Source organism: Mobula hypostoma, chromosome 3 (assembly GCF_963921235.1).
Source record: "Mobula hypostoma chromosome 3, sMobHyp1.1, whole genome shotgun sequence".
Lineage (NCBI taxonomy): Eukaryota > Metazoa > Chordata > Chondrichthyes > Myliobatiformes > Myliobatidae > Mobula > Mobula hypostoma.
This window is the reverse complement of record NC_086099.1, coordinates 43,393,118-43,416,276: the sequence shown is the minus strand read 5'-3', so window position 1 is coordinate 43,416,276 and position 23,159 is coordinate 43,393,118. Positions and strand designations below refer to the sequence as shown.

General features: G+C 43.6%; 1 protein-coding gene across 5 annotated transcripts in view; it reads left to right on the top strand.

Moving 5' to 3' along the window:
• Nucleotides 1-4,952: 4,952 nt before the first annotated feature.
• The window catches only part of LOC134343964 (interleukin-6 receptor subunit beta-like), a 109,887-nt gene continuing 91,680 nt past the window's right edge, over nt 4,953-23,159 (top strand). For 2 of the 5 annotated variants that reach the window (XM_063042948.1, XM_063042944.1), the window contains exon 1: nt 4,953-5,101. The gene's annotated coding sequence lies outside the window, so the exon portion shown is untranslated. Of the gene's footprint in view, nt 5,136-5,273; nt 5,886-23,159 lie in introns of those variants that run through there. The other 3 variants (XM_063042949.1, XM_063042945.1, XM_063042947.1) reach the window with 2 other exon arrangements.

The window sequence follows — 23,159 nt, the reverse complement described above, 5'->3', positions numbered from 1 at the left end:
TGGTTCAGCTCACTGCTCCACAAGTGCAGTGGCCAATTCTAACAAATCAGTTGTCACTGCTAGCAACCTAGCATGGTTTGTTATTCTTGTATGGCATGCCCTCTGATCAATCCAAAGATGATGTTCCATGAAGTCAAAGAAATGTATTTAATCCTTTATTAGCAACTAGCAAAACAGTCTTGAAGTGATACAATTAAGCATAATTAAGCTGTCAACAAAACATATGACATGCAACAGTCATGAAAACCAAACTAATCACCATGCCCCACCCATGTGACTAGCTACCATAATAAACATGCAACACAGAATACAATGCAGATAGAAAACAGATGCATGGCTCCTACAGTGAAGTTTACTCATATCTGCGCTGAACTGAGGCTGTGGCCAGTAACTAATGGACTCTTGAATTGGCTGTGGCAGGCTTCATGGCTATAGACTCACTTTCATGAACTTCAATTCTGAATGATATTTGTTTACTTTTATTGTTTGCATAATTTGTTTGTTTTTCTCTGCACATTGGGTGCTTAACGGTCTTTGGGGTTTGAGTTTCTTTGTTCTGTGGATGCCCATAAGGAGACAAGTCTCAAGGTTGTATGTAGCACACATATTTTGAATTTTGAACTTCCTTGTTAGGCAAACCATAGGTGGTGATGAGTCAATGTAAAGGAGCGAGATAAGTACACTTAGTTAAGTGGTGCTGCAACAACAATCTCTCATTCGACATCAGTGAAACTAAAGCACAGATTGTTAACTTCAAGAAGAAGAGGGAACAGACATGCACCATTCTGCATTAGGGGATCAGCACTGGATAAAGTCAGCAGCTTTAAATTCCTGGGAGTTTATATATTGGATGGCCTGTCATGGGCCCTGCACATGAGATGCAATCACAAGGAAAGGCAGGCCAGTGTCTTTACTTTCTTAGGAGGATAATGAGGTTTGATATTTGGAATTTAATGCAGACAAGCACGATGCATTGCTCTGCAGTAGGACCACCCAGGGGAGGTCTTACCCAGTGAACGGTAGGGCACTGAGGAGTGTGGTAGAACAAAAGGATCTGGGACTACATAATTCGTTGAAAGTGGCATCACAGGTAGATAGGGCCATAAAGAAAGATTCTGGCACATTGGCCTTCATAAATCAATATACTGAGTACAAAAGAGATGTTATGTTGAAGTTGTATAAGATGTTGGTGAGCTCTAATTTGGAGTATTGTGTGCAGTTTTGGTCATCTACCTACAGGTAAGATGTAAACAATGGTGAAAGAGTGCAGAGAAAATTTACAATGATGTTGCTGCGCCTGGAGGACCCCAGTTACAAAGGAAAACTGAATAGGATGGGACTGTATTCTTTAGGATGTAGACAACTGAGGGGAGATTTGATAGAGGTATACAAAATTGAGGGGCATAGATAGGGTAAATGCAAGCAGGTTTTTTCCACTGAGGTTGCATGAGACTACAACCAAAGGTCACAGGTTAAGGGTGAAAGGAGAGAAGTTTAAGGGGAACATGAGGGGAAACTTCACTCAGGGTTGTGAGAGGGTGGAATGAGCTGCCAGCACAAGTTATGCATGCGAGCTCGATTTTAACGTTTAAGAGAAGTTTGGAAAGTTATATACATGTTAGGGGGTCAGAGTGGACATGGTGGAGGATTACAAATACCTGGGGATATGAATTGACAATAAACTGGACTGGTCAAAGAACACTGAGGCTGTCTACAAGAAGGGTCAGAGCAGTCTCTATTTCCTGAGGAGATTGAGGTCCTTTAACATCTGTTGGACGATGCTGAGGATATTGTACGAGTCTGTGGTGGCCAGTGCTATCATGTTTGCTGTTGTGTGCTGGGGCAGCAGGCTGAGGGTAGCAGACACCAACAGAAACAACAAACTCATTCGTAAGGCCAGTGATGTTGTGGGGGTGGGGATGGAACTGGACTCTCTGACGGTGGTGTCTGAATACTGGATGCTGTCCAAGTTGCAAGCCATCTTGGACAATATCTCCCATCCACTACATAAGGTACTGGTTGGGCACAGGAGTACATTCAGAGACTCATGCCACCGAGATGCAACACAGTGTCATAAGAGGTCATTCCTGCCTGTGGCCATCAAACTTTACAACTCCTCCCTTGGAGGGTCAGACACTGAGCCAATAGGCTGGTCCTGGACTTATTTTACATATTACTGGCATAACTTACATATTACTATTTAATTATTTATGGTTTTATTACTATTTATTATTTATGGTGCAACTGTAACGAAAACCAATTTCCCCCGGGATCAATAAAGTATGACTATGACTATGACTATGAAATGGAAGGCTATGGTTCCGATGCAGGTCGATGGGAGCAGACAGGTTAAATAGCTTTGGCATGGACTAGATGGCCCAAAGGACCTGTTTCGGTACTGTAGGTCTCTATGACATGTCACTGAAGACTCCAACAAACTTCCACAAATGTACTATTGCAAGCTTCCTGACTGGTTGCACCATGGTCTGGTATGGCAATTTGAATGTACAGGAACCTAAGAAGCTGCAGAGAGTAATGGACTCAGCCCAGTACATCATTGGCACATCCCTTTCCATGGTCAGTCGTATCTACATGAGGTGCTGCATCAAGAAGGCAAAATTTCTCATCAAAGATCTCCAACATCCTGGGCTACGTTATCATCTTGCAGAAACCATCAGGCAGGAGCTACAAAAGCCAGAAGTCCTACTCCACCGGGTTCAAAAACAGTAACTTACCTTCAACCATTCCATTCCTGAACTGAGTGACAAAACCTTTATCACTATAACATAATAATATTTTGACTGCTTTGCAATAAAATTGACCTTTTTTTTGTTCTATTTGTGTTCTTTCTGCTGAATTGATGTTTTCCTTGTGAATGCTGCTCATCGGTGCACTGTGCCTGCATTGCTGCTGCAAGTAAGTTTTTCATTGCATCTGTGCACGCTTGTGCATTAACAATAAACGCCACTTTGATTTGACTTGACATATGTGAAGTAATGCACAATAATACAGCAGGGGATATGTTAATCGAACAGCTTTGATTCATGGATGTTCCAAGGAAGGCCTATTGTCTTGGGTGCATTGCAGAATAAGGTGTTAATGACTCTGCATCTCTGAATGTAAACAGAGACAAAAATCAACTGACTAGCACAGATTGATCACAAAGAGTGAATGAAATTGGAGTTAAAGTGGTACAGTTTGAATGGTTTCCTAGCCTATGGCCTAGTTCTACAACAACAGAAAGCACTAGAGATTACATGCAGCATTGTGGTGTGAAAAATCAAATTAAGTGATGGGCAATGATAAAGCCTTGTCTCACTTTGGTTTGCACTGAGATGGGCTCTCTTGTTGATCATTTGGTTAGACTGGTGGCTTGGATGCCAAAATGAAGAATCAGAATCAGGATTATATTTACTGTTTTATACGATGTATAATGTGTTCATTTGAGGCAGCAGCAAACATAAGGCGTTTAAACTAGCACAAAACATGTGGCATACTGCCCAGTCAGTGACACAACAGGATCTGCATATGCTGGTATCTTGAGCAGCTCAGCAAGTCATACAGCATCTATTGAAACAAATAAACCATCCAAGACCCTAATACAGGTTGAAGGAGCAACACCCTACCCTTTATTTTTCCCCCATTCTTATAACCCTCTTACCCCTCTTCTCCTCCCACACTCGTGACCTATCACCTCCATCTGGTTTCCCACCTCCTTCCCTTTACTCCATCATCAGATTCTGTCTTTCATCCTTTGCCTCTTCCACCTATCACCTGCCAGCTTCTACAACACCCCTTCACTTCACTTTCGTATTTTGCCGTCTGCCCCCTTCCTTTACGGTCCTGATGAAGGGTCTTGGCTCAAAACGTTTCTTCCATAGATGCTGCCCGACATGCTGATTTCCCCCAAACTTTTATCCCTTCCCAGTCATGGATTATCTCTCAGCACTTGGAGATAAAAATTAAAACCTCAAGTCCATTCAGCAAAAGTGGTAACCTAGCAGAAACTAAAAGTGATCCATCTCAAACTACACAATCACAAACAACTTTGCCCTTGCCGCACCTGTGGTTGAGTATGCATGTCTCATTTTGGCTGTTCAGCCTTTTCGTAATCCATAGAACCACTGTGAAAACAACACATGCAAATTAAAAGAACTGCAGTTGCTGTAAATCTGAAATTACACCAAAACATGTTGAAAATGTTCAACACATTGGGCTGATGAATGTTTTACCTGAAAGGTTAACGTTGTTTATCTATTTAACTCCACCTGACTTGCTGGTGTTTCCAGCACTTTATTATTTCAAACTGGAAAAGTCATCCTGAATCTTAAAAGTCATTTAAGATACAATTTTTCGAGATTTTATTAAATAAGTAATTAGCAATCAGGCAACTCAGTGAAGGCTGAAAAAGAGTTAAATGTCTTGCATCAGTGACCTTTCCTCAGAACAGGGAATCTCTGACCCATGGCTACACAACACAAAGGAGCTGTTGGCATTTTAAACTTCTTTACTGGGGCACAAGAAAATCTGCAACTGATAAGAAATTTGAAACAAAAGCAGTAAGTGTTGAATGTACTTTGTTGTGCTGTACCAGCTGAAGGAGAAACAGGCGACATTTGGACGAAGATCCATTCTCAGTAAAGGGCAAGGCAATTAGAAAAGGCTTCAACAGCGTGGACAAAGTAAAGCGTCATTGCGGTAAGCGGGGTCAATCAGCTGGGTGCTGGGCGACCGACGAAGGCCAAGCGGCCTATATTGCTTTTCTGTGAACTTTTAATTAATGTCTCCATAGGCTGAACTTCGCGGTGATTATCGTTGGGAAAAAGTAACACAATAAGTAAAATTCAGTTTGCATGTTTCCGCATCACATCAATTGCACATCAACTGATTTCACATACGGCATCCGCCTTGGGCGTTGCTTCCAACGGCAGTTTCGTAATGACGCAACGGATCCCGCGTGGAGACTGGGCCGCGCGGTGGACGCCTGCGCAGTTGGTTCAGTGACGTTACGTCTGCCGTTTCCAGTAAACTGGAGGTTTTCGAGGTCTCCGCAGCCCGTGGTGCGCGATTAGTTATGCGGATGAAGAGGGCGGTGGGACGGGTACGTGTTATTTCTGTGGAAATCGTTTAGCAGAGTGAGTTATGTTGTTTTTAAATCTGCTTCAATCAGGTGAGCGCATTAGCAGGATTGAACGTTATGTTCAGGTAACTATTTTCTCCCTCTGCGCTCTTGGTTCAGTGTTAGCCCTGGCGTTTTCGCAATATGGTTTGACACTCGGTGCCAATCTGGTGTGTTAAACTATTTGCATTCTGAAGCAAGGAGTGGAAATCAGAATTACCATTGGTTTGCTGAGACTGTTGGATTATGTTTTAGTTTCCAAAGCCAAATTGGAACGACAAGTGTCATCATTCTCAAAGGACGTCAGTACCAATAATGAAGTTAAAAATAACCTTGTGTTTACCCGATGCCTATCAGATTATCGGTATTCCTATTAATATTAAACTAATTATTAATTTTGAGCAGAATTAATTGTTTAAATATACCCCAAGATGATAGTTGGGGTTGCTGACTACCTGTGACGTCCATTCCTGTTGCTCCCTCTGTGACAAATCGTTTGCTTTCTTTATTTATTTATTTACTTACTTACTTATTGAAATACAGCGTGGAAAAGGCCCTTCCGGCCCCTCAAACCACGCGGCCTAGCGATCCCCCAGTCCAGTCCTAGCGTAATCACGGGAAAATTTACAATGACCAGTTAACCTACCAACCAGTACATCTCTGGACTGTGGGAAGAAACCGGAGCGCCCGGAGGAAACCTACGATGTCATGAACACAGTGTCTTACTTCCTTGTGATTAACTTATGAGAACTTGTGGCTCTCAGGTGTAAGCACTTCTATTTTGCTACAACGGGGCAAGTGATTAAGGGGATAGTTTGTAAAATGTTTGGCTTTCTTCCTCTGATTACCCAGGGTCTATGTATTTTCAAAACCTTTTTGCATGCTCCTTCTCTATTTGGAGCATTTACAGCCTGTAGGTTCCCAAGAGTGAGAGACTTTACTGCTTTTATTCAAGGAGACTAAACTTATCCTTGATTTTTAAAAAAAATTTATTCCATGCAAAGCATGGAATATTGTGTACGTTTTGGGAATCTGCTGTCTTGCATGCAAGGATTGTCATCTGCTCAATGTAGCTCGGTGCCTAAAGATTCAATACTGGGGCTACGCACATCAAAGTTGCTGGTGAACGCAGCAGGCCAGGCAACATCTCTAGGAAGAGGTACAGTCGACGTCTCGGGCAGAGACCCTTCGTCAGGACTAACTGAAATAAGAGCTAGAAAGAGATTTGAAAGTGGGAGGGGGAGGAGGAGATCCAAAATGGTAGGAGAAGACAGGAGGGGGAGGGATGGAGCCAAGAGCTGGACAGGTGATTGGCAAAAGGGATATGAGAGGATCATGGGACAGGAGGCCCAGGGAGAAAGAAAAGTGTGGGGGGGGGGAAACCCAGAGGATGGGCAAGGGGTATAGTCAGAGGGACAGAGGGAGAAAAAGAGAGAGAAAAAGAATGTGTGTATTGTAGCGGTGTGCTACACACAGCGCTAGAATAACCACACGGAGTCGGTGAGTTAGAGTTGCGATGAAAAAGATTTATTCAAACTTCGCGGCCTGCTTTAAAGCGCGGGATTGCTGTGGGGAATGCATATTCCCAGACCCTTTCTGCGCGCAGGATTTTCCCCCTGCTGGTGAAGATGGCCTGGCGCCCTTTTTGGGGCCGGCCCTCTGCCTGCGCGTGCTGTTGTGAGCCGGTTCGTGTGTGCCAGAAAGTGGGTCGCCACATACCCCCCTGCCCCCAGAACCGGCGATACCTCCCCCAATGTCCATAGTCTGGATCGGCCTCTGTTTGGGAGGTCTGCTCCTGCGCTGCGGTGCCTGAGCCTGGACCGGCTGCACCAAGTCCACATGGGCCTTTTTGAGTCGGTCCACTGTGAAAACCTCCTCCCTCCCCACAATGTCCAGCACGAACGTGGACCCATTGTCCCTGATCACCTTAAACGACCCCTCGTAGGGCCGCTGTAGCGGTGCCCGGTGTCCGCTCTGTCGTACAAAAAGAAACTTGTGGTTCTGCAGGTCTTTGGGTACGCAGGTCAGGCTCTGTCCGTGCTGTGAAGTGGGGATGGGGACCAGGTTACCGAGCCTCTCCCGTAGTCTGTCCAGGACTGCTGTGGGTTCTTCCTCTTGCCCCCTTGGGGCTGGTATGAACTCTCCTGGGACGACCAGGGGTGCGCCGTACACCAACTTGGCCGACGAGGTGTGCAGATCCTCTTTGGGCGCCATGCGGATTCCGAGCAGGACCCAGGGAAGCTTGTCCACCCGGTTAGGCCCCTCTTGGCGGGCCATGAGAGCCGATTTCAGGTGACGGTGGAAGCGCTCCACTAGTCCGTTGGACTGTGGGTGGTAGGCAGTTGTGTGGTGTAGCTGCAATCCTAAAAGGTTGGCCATAGCTGTCCACAGGCTGAAGGTGAACTGGGCGCCCCTGTTGGAGGTAATGTGGGCCGATACTCCGAAGCGGGCTACCCAGGTGCGATCAGTGCTCGGGCGCAGGATTCGGAGGTGGTGTCGGTGAGCGGGACTGCCTCTGGCCATCTGGTGAACCGGTCTATCATAGTTAGGAGGTACCGCGCTCCTCGTGACACTGGCAGGGGCCGCACGATATCCACATGGATGTGGTCGAACCTCCGGCGGGTGGGTTCGAACGGCTGTGGCGGAGCCTTGGTATGCCGCTGCACCTTGGCTGTTTGGCACTGCATGCACGTTTTGGCCCATTCACTGACCCGTTTACGCAGTCCATGCCACACGAACCTGTTGGCGACCAGCCAGACAGTTGTCCTGATGGAGGGGTGCGCTAAGTTGTGAATGGAATCAAAAACTCGCCGCCCCCAGGCTGCTGGGATGACGGGGCGGGGTTGGCCGGTAGCTATGTCACATAGTAGGGTCCTCTCACCTGGGCCTACGGGGAGGTCTTGGAGCTGCAAACCGGAAGCTGCAGTCCTGTAACTGGGGATCTCAGCGTCTGCCTGCTGTGCCTCTGCCAGTGCTGCATAGTCCACCCCCTGGGACAGGGCCTGTATGGTAGGTCTGGAAAGTGCGTCTGCCACGACATTGTTCTTTCCAGAGACATGCCGGATGTCGTCGTGTACTCGGAGATGTAGGACAGATGTCGCTGCTGGCGGAACGACCAGGGGTCAGACACCTTCATGAACGCAAAGGTAAGCGGTTTGTGGTCAGTGAACGCGGTGAAGGGCCTACCTTCTAAGAAGTACCTGAAATGCCGGATTGCCAGGTATAGTGCCAATAGCTCCCATGTCGAAAGCACTGTATTTGAGTTCAGGTGGTCGTAGGTGTTTGCTGAAGAACGCCAGGGGTTGCCAGCGACCCTCAATGAGTTGTTCCAGCACTCCACCGACCGCTGTGTTGGATGTGTCCACCGTGAGGGCAGTAGGAACGTCCGTTCTGGGGTGCACTAGCATCACGGCGTTTGCCAAGGCTTCTTTGGTTTTAACGAAAGCGGTTGCGGCCTCTTCGTCCCAGGTACTGTCCTTGCCCTTACCCGACATTAGAGTGAACAGGGGGCGCATGGTTCAGGCTGCTGAGGGGAGGAAACGGTGGTAGAAATTCACCATACCCACAAATTCCTGCAGGCCTTTGATTGTGTTGGGTCAGGGGAAGTTGCGGACCGCGTCTACCTTGCCGGGCAGCGGGGTTGCCCCGTCTTTAGTAATCCTGTGGCCCAGGAAGTCGATGGTGTCGAGTCCGAACTGGCATTTGGCCGGGTTGATTGTAAGGCCGAATTCGCTCAGGCGGGAGGAGAGCTGGCGGAGGTGGGACAGATGCTCCTGCCGACTACTGCTTGCTATGAGGATGTTGTCCAAATAGATGAATGCAAAGTCCAGGTCGCGTCCCACTGCGTCCATTAGCCGCTGGAAAGTCTGTGCGGCATTCTTTAGACCAAATGGCATTCGGAGGAATTCGAAAAGTCCGAACAGGGTGATAAGTGCTGTTTTGGGGATGTCGTCCGGATGTACAGGGATTTGATGGTATCCCCGGACGAGGTCTACCTTGGAAAAGATCCTTGCGCCGTGTAGGTTTGCTGCGAAGTCTTGAATGTGCGGCACAGGGTAGCGGTCTGGCGTTGTAGCCTCGTTCAGTCTGAGGTAGTCACCGCATGGTCTCCAGCCCCCCGTTGCTTTGGGCACCATGTGAAAGGGGGAGGCCCATGGGCTGTCGGACCGTCGTACGATCCTGAATTCTTCCATCTTCTTGAACTCCTCCTTTGCCAATCGGAGCTTGTCCGGGGGAAGCCTTCGAGCACAGGCGTGGAGGGGTGGTCCCTGGGTCGGGATGTGGTGCTGTACTCCGTGTCTGGGCATGGCTGCCGTGAACTGCGGTGTCAGTACTGATGGGAAATCCGCCAGGACCCTGGTGAATTCATCATCGGACAGTGTGATGGAGTCCAGGTGTGAGGCTGGCAACTGTGCTTCACCCAGGGAGAACGTTTGAAAAGTCTTGGCATGGACTAATCGCTTCCCTTGCAGGTCGACCAGCAGGCTGTGGGCTCATAGAAAATCCGCCCCCAGGAGTGGTTGGGCCACGGCGGCCAGTGTGAAGTCCCACGTGAACCGGCTGGAGCTGAACTGTAGCCGCACCGTGCGGGTGCTGTAGGTTCATATTGTGCTGCCATTTGCAGCCCTCAGGGTGGGTTCTGGTTCTCTGTTGCGGGTATCATAACTCGTTGGAGGTAAGACGCTGATCTCCGCTCCGGTGTCGACCAAAAAGCGGCGTCCCGACTGCTTGTCCCAGACGTACAGGAGGCTGTCCTGATGGCCAGCCACCGTAGCCATCAGCGGCGGCTGGCCCTGGCATTTCCCGGGAATTTGCAGGGTGGTCTGCAGTGGCGGGCCTCTGTGCCCCACCGCTGGTGGTAGAAACACCATTGTTCGTTGGGCTCCTCACTCCCGTCGCCGGGTTTTGTAGGCTCTGCTGCCGGGCCTGGTCTGGTCTGTCGTTGGGCACGCGGCTTGATGATCTGTGCGACGGATGCCCCTCTCTCTTTCCTGGCATTCCACAGCACATCTGCTCGGGCCGCCACCTCCCGGGGGTTAATGAAATCTGTGTCGGACAGCAGCAGGCATATGTCCTCGGGCAGTTGCTCTAGGAACGCCTGTTCAAACATGAGGCAGGGTTTGTGTCCTTCAGCCAGGGCCAGCATCTCGTTCATTAATGCTGACAGCGGCCTGTCTCCCAAACCATCCAGGTGCATTAAGCAGCGTGCTCGTTCGCGCCGTGAGAGTCCGAAAGTCCTTATGAGCAGGGCTTTGAATGCTGTGTATTTGCCGTCCTCCGGGGGCGACTGTATAAACTCCTCGACTTGTGCAGCTGTCTCCTGGTCGAGGGAGCTCAGCACGTAGTAGTAGCGAGTGGACTCCGAGGTTATCTGCCGAATGTGGAATTGTGCTTCTGCTTGTTCGAACCATAAATGGGGTCGCAGTGTCCAGAAGCTTGGCAGTTTTAACAAAATTGCGTGAACAGATGCGGCATTGGTCATCTCTGGTCCAAATATCGTTTGGGCCGTCGGGGTCACCAATTGTAGCGGTGTGCTACACACCGCTAGAATAACCACATGGAGTCGGTGAGTTAGAGTTGCGATGAAAAAGATTTATTCAAACTTCGCGGCCTGCTTTAAAGCCTTCCCGTTCCCACCCTCCCTGGGGCGGGACTGCTGTGGGGAATGCATATTCCCAGACCCTTTCTGCGCGCGGGATATTCCCCCTGCTGGTGAAGATGGCCTGGCGCCCTTCTTGGGGCCGGCCCTCTGCCTGCGCGCGCTGTTGTGAGCCGGTTCGTGTGTGCCAGAAAGTGGGTCGCCACAGTATATAAATAAATAACGGATGGGGTTCGAGGGGGAGGTGGGGCTGTTCTCTTACAAGAGGACTTTGACATTAGTTCATTTGATCTTGAAGTGCATTTGGCTGATACTACAATTTGCTGGTTATGCTTCTCCAGTAACCATCTGTACAGATCACCAATCTCAGAAGTATAAAAGAACATAGGCCTCATTGTTACCTACTAAGCTAAGAGTTTAGTGCCATGTGTAAAGGCTTGAACCGCAGATGTTCTTTTCCACAATTAACCAAGGCTGTGCTTGCTTTTGGTAAATTCCATCATCGTTGTTTGCCTTTGCCAAGAGATGTCCATATCTTCCAGAGTTTTACCATGAACGTTTGTAGCCAGAGAGCGACGTGCAGTACAGGTAGACGAATGGAGAATCTTTGACCTGTACATGTTAAGTGTTAAGCTCACCCTCTCAGTTCAGAAATTACGATTTTGGCTTGGAGTGTTGATCCCTGAACACATGCAGGTTTTACTTGTATTTGTACACTGCAGATGAACTTTCTGAGTTTTGAGTGCCCTTAATTCTGGAGTGTAGTTGCTGTATTTTGAACATTTTCTCATTAGTCATGAAGATCACTGCTGTGGTAACTTTGGAAGTGAAATACACCTGTGCAGCAAGCATAAGATTGAAATTTCAAGTGTGCTGCCAAGCTTGTTCTTTGGAGAGGGTAAAGAAGATATATACTGAAATGATTGAGGATGAGGGGCTTTGAGTATGTGGGGAGAGACAGGAGAAGCTGGTACTCTTATCCTCGATAACAATTTGATAATGTAGAGGTAAAATCATGAAGGACATAGACAGGGGTAAATAAAATTTACATTTGATGGTAAGAATGGGTGGGTCAAGAACTTGGGGAATGAAGAATAAAGATGATTCGTAAAAGAATCAAAACCGTTAAGAGGAACCATTCCTTTTACATAGTAAAAAGTTTGGGTCTGGTTACCAGGGTTAGTAATGAAGATGGATTCTACTATAGTATTAGAAAGGGAGCTTGATAAGTATATAACAAGAATTTGTAGAGCGATGCAGAGAGGATAAGATGGTAGGTGTAGCTGTATTGATCTTGAATAGTCCCACAGACACAGGTTTGAATGATCTCCTCCCATACTAAACCATTCTTTGATAGAATCTTGTACCACAACAGAAGATTAACCAGTGTATTGTTCTGGCATCAGCTCTGAACGAGCAATACAATTAGTAATTTCTCAATATTCTTCTAACTTTTCAAGAATGTTCTGTTTTCTTTTACATTCAATTTTACCTTTTGGAGGGGAAACAAATTGGAGAAATAATACCCTTATTCAGAATATTTAGTTTTATCATCTTGAGTATGGTTTTAAAAAAAAGTCAATGAGTTATCTTTTTCAGGTTGTTTGATTCCATATCCAGTCTATGCTGACTCATTGTCTAATTTGGTCATTGGATAAGCTGCAATTTTGTTTAAAAAGTACAACATTGGAAGTAACTGAAATAATCATATTTATTGTCAGAATTGCCATGCATCATTTCTAATTCTTTATTTACCTTGTTGAATGGGATCAGTTGGGCTAGATTCTCCCCTACTAAACTCTGAATTCAGTCCATACCATCCATACTTGACTAGGAGAAGTAGGGTATGCTGTTCCAGCTAACTCCACACGTAGGAGAAATCAGTTGAGGTGCAATGAATAGGCTTTGGGTACCGTACTGCTGAAGCGGTGTTCCCAGAATGCAAAAGAAGTTATGAGCAGAAGCCAAAGCCGGGGATAGATCTTAACCTTCTGATAAAGCAAAACTTTTTAAACAAATTTAGTTTTTTAATGTTCTAATATCTGGAATGTTGATCTTCATTCTATGCAAAATTATTAAAAATATTAAAATTTAAGCTTTTGTACACTAAAATAATTACAGGCATAAAAATTGTAAAAAGGAAAAGTACATGGCCTTTCACCACAATAACCTGGTGAAATGAATGGTGTATCCAGTCACGTGATGGGACTGTATTCTTCACTGTGCTAAACTATGATAAACAGAGCATTACGTCTGGGATAACACACAAAATGCTAGAGGATTAAAGAGTTGATATTTCAGGCCAAGACTCTTTAAGTCCTGATGAATGATCTTGGCCTGAAACGTCAACTTACTTTCCTCTGAATAGATCCAGCCTGACCTGCTGAGTTCCTCCAGTATTTTATGTGTGTTACTCTGGATTTCCAGCATCTGCAGAATCTCCTGTTTATTGTTAAGTCTGGGATTTTGATATGTGGCCAGTAATACCTTTCTGCATGGTAGGGCACAGGCAGCTCCAGTAGGTTAAGAGATGTTCTTTTAGTGTCCAGAGTTTTAGACGATATAAACTTTAATTGATGTGTGAAGCGCTGTATTTCAGAGAAATGAGATGTTAAATGAATTTGAGTTCATATTCTTCCATAACAGTTTGAAACTTTGTATTTGTTGGTGCAAATAAGCATGGGATATTCACCTATTGTTAAAGTTCACTGAGTATTTTTCCAGAAAGATGATTGATAATGGACAATTGAACCATCCATTGAGTACTATTATTGCATGTCAAAGGGTCCATGCAAAAAAATTCCTGTGACATCACTTAAACAATCCTTTTTTATTTAAAATTTACAATATTAAAAATTGTCCTAGAAATCTTGAAACAAGAATAGAATGGTATGGCATTTGGCCCTTGCAACCTGTTACCCCATTCAGTATAATCATGGACTGATTCTCCATCTCAATATTATGTTCCCACTTTCTCCTTGTACTTCTTGAAGCCTTTAATGCCTAGAAATCTATCTCCTTCTGAAATATGTTCAGTACTTGCCCCACCACCCCAATAAATCTTTTTGAAGTGTAAAATTCCCTGGTTTCACTATACTGAATGCATTCAACATGTCAGTTGTGTTAATGAGACCTCCATTTTGCAGTGAGGGGAGGGGGTGGGTGCATCACAGCAGGAAGTCCAGTTGGCTCAGCAGTTCCACCATTGCAGAAATAAGTTGCTGGAGTCCTTTTAGAAGTCCATTCATTACAGATGATGTATATATTTTTTGCAAAGTTTTCAGTTTAAGAATTGATAATGAGTCAGGATCTTTGTGTCAGTTTTTTGTTTCAGTTCACAACCATGAGTGAATGTGTAGATAGCTTGCATAAGAATGTAGCAGACAGCTTACTGTAAACTAAAATGCAAACCACACATTTGCATCACAGTGAGGAAGGCACAGTAATATATTTGCAGAGCATATTAAAGATTATTAACAAATGTCAGCTTTGCTATTAAAATCAGTAAAAAAATCTGACAATGCTAGCAATCTGAAATAAAAATGCTGAAAACATTCAGTTCAGGAAGCATCTGTGAAAATAACACACAAAACGCAGAAGAAACTATGTGGAAATAAACAGCCAACATTTCAGTCTAGGACCCTTTGTCAGAATTGGTGGATTTCAGGCTTACTGTTGTGGCCCACTTGACAAAGAAAATTGTTCTTCCTATAGGCACTTCTATGGTCATAGTGTTCTTGCCTACACACCAACCTTCACTGGTTCTGCATCATTAAGGACAGAACTTCCATCCTTGGGTCCCTTCTTTGCCCCATTTTAATACCTTCTCCAATACCACTAAATTTATTTATATTCTCTTTTATTTTGTGCATGCTCTTTAAATGGCAGATACAAATATCAACTTTCTTGCTTAACTCGAGATGGTTGCGGTGGTATTAAGAAGCCTGATGTATTTTGGAACACGTTTATTTTGTTACAGTTGGACAAAGACAGAATAAATTATATATCCCAATGAATATGGCATTAACAGGTGTGGAGTTCTCTAGAGGCAGATACTTCCAGTTCATCCACCAGACTGGTTTAAAGGTGTTGCATACATTACAGTGTACCTCTTCATCTGTGGTGGCATAGTAGCATAGCAGTGAGCAAAATTAGTTTACAGTAGCAGCAGTCACTGATCAGGGTTCAGTTCCCGCCACTGTCTGTAAGGAGTTTGTACGTTCTCCCTATGGACGCATGGGTTTCCTCCCACATTCCAAAAACATGGGTTAGAGTTAGTAGTAGTCAGCATGCCATCTTGACACTGAAAATGTGTTGACACTTGTGGGCTGCTCCCCAGCATATCCTTGCTGATTTGATTTGTTCCAAATGAGACATTTCACTGTTTTTGATGTACGTATGACAAATGGAGCTAATCTCTCTCTGAAAGATAACAAAGAAGTATCAGTGTTTTTAAGTGTATCCAGTTATATTACATTTAGATGAAAAGATGAGCATGGCTTTTAATAGTATTATTGTAATTATACCTAGAGAATAAGATGGACAAAACTTTTAATGGTGATAAATGAACAGAACTGTTGAAACACCTTGAATTATTATGTACTGTATTTTTATTGGCAATTTTGTTTAAGAATTATTCCGGTATTAAAAACCTGTTCCTTTGGATGTAGAGCATGCTATTTCCATAAATCTTTCTTTCTATTAATACTTAAACAAAAGCAAAACTTCTTGTTTATTTTCTACTTTAAGAATGTCAACATTGAAGTTTGAGGGAAAGTAATTCCCGAAAGGGAAAAACCTGCATATACTGCTAATAAAATTGATGCACCATCAATAACTGCAAAAGACTGGAAGTAGAGTAAATACTGAAAGGCTTTTATTAGCAGTAAAATGTGACCTCCAGCATGCTGAGTATCTGCCCCTGGACTGAGAGGAGGAGCCATAGCCCAATCACCTTTATTCAGGGGTCTGTGGGAGGAGCCTCAGGGGCAGTCAGAAGAGGGGCGTGTCCAGACAGGTAACCCAGTTACAACATATAAATATGGTTTACCACAGAGCTAAACACCAAACTCATATGTTCATAATATGTAGAACTCTAGGCTTAATATGAGAACAGTTATTTTAATGAATTAGTAGGCTGGATCTCGGCTGGGGCCTGAAATTATAGTCCAGACTTCTCACAGGCATCACTTTACTGGGGCTGATCTTAATGATCCTTCTTTTCCTCAAATTGGGCAGTGAAGTGTGGATGGTTCTCAGGGCTTATGTGGCATTGCCTTGTAGCACTATAACAAGAACATAGCCAAGTTTGCATTATTACACATCATTTGACAGAAAAGCAAAGTGAACAAGACAATGATGGTTGTTATCAGTAAGGTGGATCCAATAACTCTAGAAAAATCCTTGGAAGTACCCCACATAGCATTGATTTTTAGATTACTCGTGCTGTTCTTTCCAAACACTGAATGGCCAAACTTCAAAAAAGATATCCAGTAGATCTTTGGGAACACAGCAAATCCCTTACATTCCCGCTACTGTTTGCTACTATACCAGGAACCTGGCATGAGCCCCTAACCACACTGGTACCATCAGACCATAGGCATAGGAGCAGAATTAGGCCCATTTGGCTCAGTCTGCTCTGCCATCCAATCATAGCTGATACATTATCCCTTTCAATCCCATTCTCCTGCCTTCTTCCCATAACCTTTGCCTTCACTAATTGAGAACCTATCAATGTTCACTTTAACTATACCCAGTGACTTTGCCTCCACAGCCTTCTGTGGCAATGAGTTCCACAGACTTAGCACCCTCTGGCTAAAAAAGTTCACCCTCATATCTGTTCTAAAGGGACTTCTATTCAGAGGCTGTGCCCTCTGGTCCTAGACTCCCACCCTTCTCCTCCTTCCTTCCCCCACCCCCCCCATAGGAAACATCCTCTCCATATCTACTTTATCTAGGCATTTCAATATTTAATAGGTTTCAGTGAGATACCCCACTCATTCTTAATTCCAGTGAATGCAGGCCCAGAGTCATCACACTCCTCATATGTTAATCCTTTCATTTCTGGAATCATTCTCATGAACCTGCTCTAACACCAGCACATCCTTTCTTGGATAAGGGACCCCAGACTGTTCGCAATGCTCCAATTACGGTCAGATCATGCCTTATAAAGCCTCAGCATTACATCCTTTCATATTCTAGTCCTTTTGAAATAACTGCTAACATTGCATTCGCCTTCCTTACCACTGACTCAACCTGCAAGTTAACTTTAAGGGAATTCTGCATGAGGACTCACAAACCCCTTTGTACTTCTGATTTCTGAATTTTCCCCCATTTAGAAAATAGTCTACACATTTATTCCTTCTACCGAAGTACATAACCATATATTTCCCAACAGAAAACGCATCTTTATTCACACTTTGCCTCCTGCCATTCAGCCAATCCAACAGCATGATGAGAAAGACTTTGAAATCCAACAGTCGATCGATGTATTCAATAGTCCCCAGCAATGGCCCATACTCACCATGCCATGCATAAAACAGCCCGCAAACCTCACGTTTCAGCAGGCAGTTTCCATGCGCTAAGGCATGAGCTACTGTTCCTCCATCACTGGAGGAGTACTGGTGCGCAGGGATTTCCATCAGGTTCCCAGCACAGTAATGTGTGACTGTGGGGATGGCAGGGCACAGCAGATTTGTTATAACTCAGAATGACCAATTGAGTAACAGAATACACCCTTACAGAATTCACAGGTTGCTAGCCAGAATTAAGATATGAAATTGATTTGGGGAGGGTAAAAGTTTCAATTAATATTTTTTGTTTCTGGATCCATTCAGAGACAACATTGCTGTGCATTTAAACAGAGTGCACTAATTGTAGTCATTGTTCATATTTGATGAAAGCATTTAATCTAAAAAATATGAGCATAATTATGAGGTAATAGGTTTATAATAACTATGGTAATATATTGAATCTGGAAATTGCATGTTCTCCGATCTGTGAATGAAGCTGTTATGTCAGCCTGACAAAATATGTGCAAGAACATCTAGCAGTTTCAGAAAGCTAAATTCAAAAACAAATGAAGTTCTGAAAATATGTGCAAGATTTTTTTTCTGGACACGGTGTTTTTTATTTAAAAGTATATTTTGGGTTAAATGTCTCCAAGCAAACTGAAATTATTTTGAAGTCTGAAATGTTTAATTTTTGCCTTTTTAATAAAGTTGATGCAATTTTTCTATTTTCAAAGTTAATCAGTATAGAGAGGTTTTTGTCATGAGCAGACAAGTATGTTAATCAGAAATGGAGGGAGAAAATACTGTAGATTAAAGATGGAATTTGGAATGAGGAATAGAGTATATACTCAGACCAAGAAGAATTAAATTTGTTTTTATTGCAGTATTTAATCAAATATAGACCATAATTTTCTTGAAAATTTTCAGCTGGTTCATTGGGGGTGGGGAACATTTTGAAGTAAGGTTCAGTAAACTTATTTTTCAACCAGCCATTAATCATTAATAGTAATATAAACAAGCTATGGAGTTGAGTTGATTTGAAAACATTGGAGATTTTATATGCATTTATTCTTGAAAAATACCAAGATGACTTTCAGATTTTCTTTTTCTTCCCATGTGCTACTTACATACAAAGTGTTGCCAGATGTTGAAGTTGAGTGTACACTGTGTACAGAAATGTCAGAAATAAGACAGTCACTCCTATAAATGCATTTCTGGCTGTAAACAGTACAAACCTTAATGCAGGCAATATACTTTGATTACAAAGAATCTGGACTGTGATAGGCCCAATTCCATAGGTCCTCGACAGAAAGCATATGTGTATTCATTCATGGACCTGAAGTGTGCTAGTTCCTTCAGCTGAAAGATCAGATATTAGACAAAGCACAGGACCTCTGACCGAATTGATGACAGCTCTGTGGGTTCTCATGTTATACTGCTGGGAATAAATAGGAAAAGATGTGATTGAATTTCCTTGCACAATCTCTGAAACACATTGAAATGGCTAATAGTGTTATCTTGACAGCAGCCTTGGGCAGTTTGACTGTGCTGAAGTCTGGAATGTGTACATATGACTGCCTAAAGAACTATTTTTCACCACTAGACCCTGATGCCTGTTGGTTCAATTCTAACAATGAGCAAGCGAGCCAGACTGTCCAGCTAGGAAGAAGGAAAAAATGACAATCTATTGTCTTGTTTTCTAAGTGTAATTCAATCTAACTGGCTTTCTATCTCTGTAACATGGTATAGGTCAGCCAATCCTGGACTAATATACTTATTACCTCTCGTCTTGGTAATTCCATTCTCATCTTCTGTGCTGTTATAAATGACCATATGCTATTTTGTATGAAGTTTCACCAATTCATTCATCAAATTCTTCATGGCTTGCACAATGCTTCCTGATTGAAATTCAATTAAACATTTTGCATCCTTGTTTTTAAATCTCATATCTTTTGCCACCATCATCTCGATCATTAGTGCCTGCAAAAAATTGCAAATCTCTAGTTATCCTGTAAAATTCTCAAATTATAAGATGGCAGCAGAATATAAGCAAACCAAAAATTATTGACTTGCTGAGAACAGGATCAAAGTCCGTATGATCCTGTGTATTCAGAATATTAAATTATAGACAGGTTTAGCTGGCTCCAAATAGACAAGTACTCTTCAATTCCTTTTCCTGAGTCTTGCCAATTGTTCCTCACTGCCTATTCAATTCACCTTTTGCTGGCACCATCCATATTCATAACTTTGTAGACTGTAAATTCCAAACATTAAGTTTAAAAAAAAATGTCCTCCCTTCCAAATGCTGTACTTTTTTTACTCAGAATTCTGGTCTGTGCTCTAATCTTTGGACCATCTGTTGCTGGGAGTAGCTTGTACTTCAGTGTAAATATGTTGTGAAAACAATTATTCACCATATTCAATGCCATCAGTCTTTTTGTGCTTCAGGGACAATCCATCTTACTAATCAGAGGTGAAATCACTCATTCATTCATAGAGCAATTCTAGAAATCTTTTGGCTCCCTTCAGAATCTTTATTGCTGAAGTATGGCACAACCTGAATTGGATGCAGTGTCTCAGCTATGTCCTAAAAAATGACACACAATTTTGCGGATGCTGGAAATCTTGATCAATGCACACATGCTGGAGGAACTCAGCAGATCACGCAACATCTTTGACAGAAATAAATGTTTGACATTTTAATTGGGAAGTTGTCAGAAGGTACAAGTGATAAAGTATTTAAAAGAATTAACACTTCATTAAACAATAGCAGCATGTTTTTTCTGAAAGAAACTGCTGATGATCAACAGATGTGCTAAGTCATGCTGAGTCATATTTCTTCTTGAAGGTAGCTAGCTAGGGTTTCAGGATGCTTATCTCCTTGTGCACTCATGCATAGAGATGGGACCACTCCAGCCTGTGTGTATGTTCTGTGCATTATGCCTATTTTGTAATTTGTCTTTCGGGGCTGTCAGGTAATGGATAACTTTGGCTCCAGCCTGTCTTGTGTGGGGAGTATCTGAAGAAATATATCTGTGTTGTAAGGGGAATTGTTAGTTGGTGGATTGGATAGGAACAGTCACAGACAGACTGTTCCTGTTTGAGCGACTAACTGAGTAAGCCCCGGGTGCTTTGAATAAAGAGTTTGTACTTATACAGTCTCTGAGTGACTTTCCGGATTCGACAGCCACACAGGAGCCTCTAGACCTTCACCACCAGGTTTAGGAACAGTTATTACTCCTCAACCATCAGGATCTTGAACCAGAGAGGATAACTTCATTCAACTGCACCTACCCCATCACTAGACTGTTACCACACCTATGAACTCACCTTCAAGCACTTTTCACCTCATGTTCTCTATCTGTTGCTTATTTATTTATTGTTATTGTTGTTGCTTTTTTTCTTTTTGTACATGCACAGTTTGTTGTCTTTTGCACATTGGTTGTTTGTCTGTCTTGCACGCGGTTTTTCATTCTTTTGTGTTCCTTTGTACTTACGGTGAAGGCCCACAAGAAAGTAAATCTCAATGTAGTTACATATACTGTATATAGTTTGTCACACCTTGCTATCAGGTGTGGGTAAATGTGCCCAACGAGGATCAGCAAACAGTTGGGGGGGGGGGGGAACAGATGGCAAGTCACTCCAATACGTTAGTGCAAGGAGTTTTATTTAGTGCTAGCTGGAAAAAAATGCAAAAGCTGCCCAAAAGTTGTGAAGAAAAATATTTACAGTTAGACAAATGGGGGGAAAAAAGTATGTACAAAAATTTACAAATATACAGAGACCTCCTCTACGCCACACTTTGTCTTGAACTTTTCAACGTAAATAAATCACTATTCACCAGCCATCAATTCCAAACTCCACACCTTGCTAGCAAAGCCAAACTGAGGGTTTAAGATTTGCTTAAGCCTGGCCTAGAAGGACCAGAAAATTCTACTGTTGGTTGGGTGGGGGGGGGGGGAATAATCATGTGACCACACCATAATAATTATTTCAATTATTTCATATGCCGAATTAGAACATTTTAAACAGGGATTCTAACACCCTACAGTCTTATTCCACAACAAGTGCATTAGTTGAACCTACAGATCAGTATCCACATGCTCAAATAAATAGAAAAGAATAATACCTCCCCACCAGGGGTTTTGCCTGCGTGGGGTGTAGTGCGCTTGCTTCCACTAACCCAGGCATTATTTTAGGATGCTCCAGACTCTCCCTCGGGTCTTTTGAGTCCATGACATCAACCAGGAAATGTGCTGTGTTTAGACAAGTAATGTGCTGTTCTGCTCTCTACAAACCGATGTAACAGTGTGAGTGAAAATAAATGAAATTGTTTGAAATGCCTGAGTCTAGAATCCTTATTTTTGAGTTATAGACCAGTAAAGCATGTTAACTGAAGGGATTGTTTTGATTAGCCAAGCTAGCGATTGCTTTACTGTTGGGGTGTGTAAATGGTGAACTCCCAAGAACTGCAGAACGGGAGGGCAAAGTGTGTGAACTACTAGGGGAAACTAGACCAGGGACAGAACAAGGAGTGACTAACCAGGCAAAGGGGCAAGGTTAGCAGGAGAATTATTATTGGCAACCTGTTCTGTCACAAACTTTGATAATTTATTTTGAAATTTGTTTTCCTCCATAGATGCTGCCTGACCTGTTTCTCCAGCATTTTGTATATTGTCCTAACCAACATTCTGCACTGTTCCACATAAATCTGTTTTTATACTCATGTCGTTTTTATGCTCTGCCTCTTATATGATTCATAGGTTCACATATGTTGTACTAACCATTCTCTCAACATGCTTTTCTACTGGAATGGATTTGTGCGTGTGCAGCCAGGACAGTCTACTTGTGGAGGCACTTTCTAAAATTTTTGCCATTTATTTATACTATCCCTCTATTTTTCCTGATATGTAGATTTTTTTCACTTTATTGCTAGTAAAATTTATTTAAGAGATCATTAAGCATTTGTGGTATCTGAATGAAATCTGTTACACTAGCAAGAGAGCAAATAACCTTTAGTGTTTTTTTTGTTGTCTTGATTTGGAGTGGATTTCATTACTGTGTAAGAATATGGTAACATAACATAGACTAGTACAGCACATTGTTGTTGTTCGTCCATTGTTGACGTTGATGAGGACCTCAACACCATTATGATGGTGTCGAAACTAGCACGTGATTTGGATTTAAGTGAGGGAGAGTTGCGCAGAGTCAGCCTCACTCTCTCTTCCCAATTCCCATCTGGGTCCAGTGGCAAGACAGAGTCTAGACGCCTGGAGATGGGACTAGGCGCAGTGGATGACCAGGACATCTTCTGTGTCTTGTCCTGCTCTACACGTTCCACTACACTTGCAGAGACCGCCTTCTTGACCGTTGGACCTTCCGTTGGTCTCGTCCGCTCAATCCGCCGGAGTCTGTCTTCACATGCAGGGATAGACAACTCCCTATCTCACCGAGGGTTTGAGACCTGTCGGCTACCCTCACCTGGTTTAGCCGGCTTGTTGAAGCTGTTGCCCGGGGTGTGGCCGCTGTCGCATGCAAACAGCTACGGGGAGCCACAGGTGAGAGCTGAGTGCCAGGAGGGGACCAAAGGTGGACTAACCGCCCTGAAAAGGACACGACATGTTCCCCCACCAGAGGTGCTACCCCTCCCTGACACCCCATATACCCCATATACAGCACATTACAGGCCCTTCAGCCCACAATGTTGTGCCGACCCTCTGATCAGATCATTAATGGATCGGCAGCCATTCATCTTACGACAGTGCTGTTGTTTCTTTGCTGTATATTTATTCCCAGCTTTAAAAAAAGCGAACCTTTGTCCTAATAGGTAGTGTGTTTGGTTAATTAATAATGGTGGGGGGAGGGGGGAAAAGGAGGTGACAAGATGTCTAAATAGTGGGAGATTGCTGAGCACTGAGATGTGAAGACA